A 6,174-nucleotide genomic window follows, 5' to 3' on the forward strand; every position below is an offset into this window, starting at 1 on the left:
CTGCGTTCGGCCATTCCGAGCGACTACTGGGAGGAAACGAACTGCGAGGCGGTGGCGGCCGAGATATATTGGAAGTGACTCGGAACAGAGCAGAAACGTCGTTCCATCGGGCCTGCTCTGTCCGCGGCTTCTTATGTCCGCACATACGCCTTCCCCCGTTTTGCGCTCAATCAACGGTCACCCGCATGCGTACAGCATATTCACACCAGTGGTCCCAGCTCTGGAATTTCAAAAGCCTGACCGGGATTTGGGGGGCGGCTGGAAATCAGGGGTTGCTTTGCTGTCGTCACACGCTAAATCGAAATGTGATTCATGGTTCAGCGTGTGAGGTGAAGATGCTCGTGGTTTTTAAAACCACAGATTATAGCATAATGTTTTTTACTAAATCAGATGGTTTACTGTGTTGTGAGAACATAGCGAGTATAAGCCAAGGCTTGCTGAATTAACCCAATTGCCTGTGTTTCTACCACCGTAACCTAGTTACACAAACGTAATCACACTAGTCCCTGCACAATATATTGAGCCACAAGGTAAATAAATTTGTGCCATCTCAGACTCAGTATAAAACTTAACTGAGGACATTACTATTGGGGTCGATTGCCTTCATTCCACTGCAAGGCAAATTTGCAGGAAGAACATAATACGTTTTAAAACTATTTATAGAAAAAAAAAAACACGGGTATCTATAGAAAGATAAACCAGCAGAATGGACCGGAAAAAATAAGCTGCTTATTTCTCTGAATGTATCATTTTAATTGTGACACAGTTCTGAATAGGACTGCAAAACATTCTAAGGAAATGCTTTGCAAAGTCTATTAGGGACGGCAAGTCATCATAAGTTTTAAAGCAGTCGTATCATTTGGCTTCTGTGGCTGCTTCCAAAAATTTCCCCAGTTGTTTGTGCACATTTGTGCACAAACGTTTGCACTGGGAGCACCTTCCAAATCTGTTCAGCAGATTCACTGCCCCCTGCCCCAACAGTTATTAATACCCTATTAGTCCATTAGACTTGCACTCCAGGCTCCCCTGTTAAGATTACTGTCAAGATGGTTTCATCTTCTCCAGTATGAGAGCTAAACCTTGGTTTCCTACTGACTGTATAAAAGCAAAACAAGCCATCTACCTTGAAGTAAACGCTTTCTATTGTAACAACACTTCCAGTGCACTTCAACTGCGTCTAAAACAAAAGATTTATAAAACCTAGGAAAAACAAAGAAAAGGTTAGCTAGAAGAAAAGAATAGGGGAACTTAATTGCAGCTGATACAACCTGTCCTTACTGAAATGTACAACTATTTTGGAACATTGGCATGGAAATTACTGGAATAAAACCTTTATTCTTTGATACCATGGAAATTAAGTTTTTGCTTGGGTAATTACCAATGAGATTATTTCCCCTGTAAATAAAATGTGTCCCATAATGTTCAGTTTGATGCTGGAGTCTTTGGCTATGTTTTTACATAGATATTTTAAACAAATAGTTATTATATTCCTATGGAATGGTCAAACACCAAGGACCTCCTTTTAAGAGCTACAGCTTCCATTTGAAAATGCAGGCTTTAATTTTCTTGGCTTTAAATTATATCACTGGATGTATTTGTTATCTTTTGTAATGTACTGGAATGAAAATGAACTTGAATATGTACTGTTATGAGCTGGATTGGAGAGTTTTTATCTGTCACCCTTGAAATCCTGGCAAGTGATTGGTTATAAATATAGTGGGAATATTTCCAATGTTGAAGATGCCTGGACATATTTTGGCAATTTTGGGTAAGAAAACATATTCTAGTTCTCATGTGAAATTGACTCTTTGCAATACTTATTTATAAAAAATAAGAAACCTTTTTTGAAACAAGGATATGAGTAGAACATGGAGCAGTTACGATCAATTAACGGCAATTTAAAATCTTTTAAAAGATTTCAAATGGAATAATATTTTACCAGAAACAACTGCATGGCAATACATTTAGTTAAAGAATTTGTTATTTTCCTTTTTTGGCCCAGATGCCGTGGCAGCCTCTGAAACCCCTTTTGTTTTTTAATATATTAAAGTTTCTTTAAGCCACCAATTCAATGTTACCAATTATTTTAAAAAAATACAAAAAATAAATGTTGATATATACAAAAAATCTGGTATGGAGAATTAGAGTTTCCCATATTATACAATTAATGTTTTCAGGTCTTAAGGAACATTGCCAATGATTGTAAAACAAAGTTAATTCAACAAAAATTATTTTTAGGAACCCCTTATGTTCCTAAAATATTCAAAAATGGCTGATGTTGGAGATGAATACATTTGAAGGTACCCTGTACTTATGCTATGGTCATGTCCATTAGTAGCTGCTTATTGGTGGGGTATTCTTACTATGATGAACAAGGTTCTTGGGAGTGTCAGAAAGATCAGACACCTTCTTTTCCTGCAGTTTGTGCCCAAGCCAGAAATCCAATAAAACACGCCAGATGATCAGCATGTGTTGGAAATGTTAACAAATCAGCATGCCTCAGTTAGCATGTAAATTGAGTTTGTTCCAAGGATGCAACTCTCCATGCTTGTTTGAGAAAGCTGTTTGTTGCCACTCCCACTTCCTCTCTCTCTCTCTCTCTTCCTCCTTCACCACCGGGAGCGAAGCACATGACTTTGTGCTGCTCCATCTTTCTGGGCGCCATGTGATGGCCCTGGAATTCCCCTTTCTACATGCAGCCCTTGGCAGCTATAGGGCTAAGGATGAACTAAGTATAGTTAAAGAACAGAAGAAACGAAGAGCATCATTTTTCCACCGAAGATGGATGTAACTGAACCTACAATAAAGTCAGTAAGAATATTTTTACTTATCTGAAACCTACTATGTCTAAGTGTATAATTCTTTATGCTTGGGAGGGCTAAGTATGTAAGATCAATAACCTGTGTTTCTCTGATGTGCTCATTCTTTTTCTGTGCACAGCTTCTCCACTGTGTTAAGCTCTGCTCCATTCTGTGGTTCTAGCAGGCCACTAATGGCTCTGTCTCCCTTCTTATAGGTTTTTAGTTTAAAGATTTAGCCAATCATTATCAATAGAATGGAATGCATTAGCTTATTTATTTATTTATTTATTTATTTATTTATTTATTTATTTAATCCAATTTGTCCCTGCCCATCTCCTCCCTTCAGGGGTCTCTGGGCAGTTTATAGTAATCAATTAAAACAACAATCATAAAATCCACAATATAAAATTACAATTATAAATCATATAAATAAGAGTTAAAAAGAGTCCAAGTGGCACAAGAATCTAAAGCAGTCCAAGTGTGGGAGGAGTGGTCTACAGCAGCCATCCCCATCTATTCCCCTCTCCGCCCCAAGCGAGGCAGCAGAACCAGGTCTTCAGATTCCTCCGAAAGGCCAGGAGCGATGGGGCCAATCTCACCTCCGGGGGCAGCATGTTCCATAGGGCAGGCACCACTGCAGAGAAGGCCCGCTTCCTGGACCCCACCAAACAAAGTTGTCTTAGAGATGGGGTCCACAGCATGCCCTCTCTGCACAATCGGGTGGGACGGGCTGATGTAATGGAGAAGAGGCGGTCCCTCAGGTAATCTGGCTCCATGCCATGTAGGTCTTTAAAGGTGATAACCAACACCTTGAATTGGACGCAGAAGCAAACTGGTACCCAATGCAGCTCGCACAGCAGTGGTGTTACATGTGCCCTTCTGGGGGCACCAAAAACAGCTTGCGTGGCTGCATTCTGGACCAGCTGAAGCTTCTGGATACTTTTCAAGGGTAGCCCTATGTAGAGTGCATTGCAATAGTCTATATGAGAGATAAGGGTATGAGTGACTGTTCGAAGCGCCTCCTGATCCAGGAAAGGGCATAACTGGTGCACAGCATGTAGCTGCGCAAAGGCTCCCCTGGCCAAGGCTGCCACTTGCTGTTCGAGCAGGAGCTGTGAGTGTCCTAACAGCCAGGAACCACGCTGAGACAAGGAATAGGTCTCTAGTGTTTTATTACTGCTACATAACAGAGAATCCTAACAAACTGAAGAAGCATGGGAAAAACCCAGACAGATAAACCCCAAAGACTAAGGCGGGCCCAATCTGTGTCTCTTTGAATGGCCACCTAATTCCTCAGTACTACGCATGCGCTTTACAGCCTGGATGGGAGCCCCCTGCTCGCCATCCTCACTCATGACAGTGAGTCCAGGAAGACCCCCAGATTACGCACCGGGTCTGTCTGGGGCAGTGCAACCCCAGAACCAGAGATGATAATGTCTCAGATACAGAAGAACCATTAACCCACAACCACTCCGTCTTACTAGGGTTCAGTTGAAGCCTGTTGTTCCCCATCCAGACCCCTACAGCCCCCAGACACCGCGAGAGGGCAGTCACAGCATCACTTACCTCACCCGGGATGGAGACGTACAATTGAGTATCATCAGCAAATTGATGATACCTCACCCTGTGGTGATGGATGATCTCACCCAGCAGTTTCATGTAGATGTTGAAAAGGAGAGGAGAGAGTACTGAACCCTGCAGCACCCCACAAAGGAGGGGCCGTGGGTCAGACCTCTCGCTCCCTATCACCACCGACTGGGACCGGCCCTGAAGGAAGGAGGTGAACCAGCACAAGACCACGCCGCCCACCCCCAACTCCCTGAGCTGCCCCAAAAGGATACCATGGTCAATGGTATCAAAGCCGCTGAGAGATCAAGGAGAGCAAGGATGGATGCACTGCCACCATCCCGCTCCTGCCAGAGATCATCCATAAGTGCGACCAATGCCATTTCTGTCCCATAACCGAGCCTGAAACCTGACTGAAAGTGGTCCAGATAATATTACAATAATTCCTGCTCTATCAGCATGAACATCTTCCTTCTGTGCAATCCTTCCTTCCTTTTATATTCTATTAATACAGATGTCTCCTTATTTATAGTTAACCTCAATGTCTATATAAATGGGTATTTTATCTTTCCTATACATATGCCTTCCTATGCATACATTTTGCTACGTGGAATGCTCATTTATTTATAATGGAAGGAGCCAGCCTTTTCCTTTTATAAAACGGCATTATTACTGCCTATACAATCTTTCATCAATCCTTAATTTAAACTTACTGTAAACATGTAAGGAAAATATTCAAAGAAGAGGAACTTAAGGTATAAAGGCATTCATGTGCTGTTAAATTATATTCCAAAGTCTGGAATTTGCTAATTTGTAAAAGCTGTGGATCTAGCATGCCTGAACAGTGGCCTCAAAAATGGACTCTTATGTACTAGTTATTAAACACTGGCTCAACTAAATCTATGAACCATCAGGCTTTGAATTAGCTCTTTATTGATGAAAAGAAAGGACTGGTCAATATGGTTCTGCATGGTCAAGGTTTAAGTAGCTTAAAAAATGAGTTATAGTAATTTTTATACAGGTGTAATTATATCTATATTGGGGGGGGGTTTCTCGTTATATTCATATGAATTTTATAAAGATTTGTTTATTTTGTTTGAATTGTATCAATATGTTTATTGTACTTGTAAGAAAACTTATATATACATAACAGTGGATGATGCCAAATTCTGGGCCTTTTCCACCCAATTGTCCTGACTATGTGATCATTTCATGCATCATCTTTAGAAGTGAAAAAAGGAAAATGTTTATGTATGTGCATCTGTATATATGAATTATACACATGACCTAATACTTATTTACTTACTTACAGTATGTGTGATTTTAAAAAGAAATACATCCATATTGTTGCTCAGAAAGGCATTTATACACAGAGACAATTTTTTAAAGGAGAAACTTTAATAATTAGAGGCCAGATTTCAATAAATGTATTGTTCATTGTAGTAAATTCTCCTTTGATCATACTCAAGTTGAAGTGACTTCATGGACATGTCCCTGAGGATTTTTTTGGCAATAATACACACTGCCTTGCCACTGCAGTTCTGGGATATTTTTCAACTTCTCAGTGCTGTGCCATGAAAGGCTTTATGGAAGGTAACTAGCACCATGAATTGCACCCAGAAGTCAACTGGGAGCCAGTGTAGCTCACAAAATAGTGGATATATTGTGATGCACACATGATTATCACTGATACTATATTCTGGACCAGTTGTAGTTTCTAGATGGTTTTCAGAGGCAGCCCCTTGTAGAACACATTGCAATACAGTAGTCCAAACTTGAAGTCACCATGGCATGAATGACCAGGTGT

This window comes from Candoia aspera, chromosome 1, assembly GCF_035149785.1.
Source record: "Candoia aspera isolate rCanAsp1 chromosome 1, rCanAsp1.hap2, whole genome shotgun sequence".
Lineage (NCBI taxonomy): Eukaryota > Metazoa > Chordata > Lepidosauria > Squamata > Boidae > Candoia > Candoia aspera.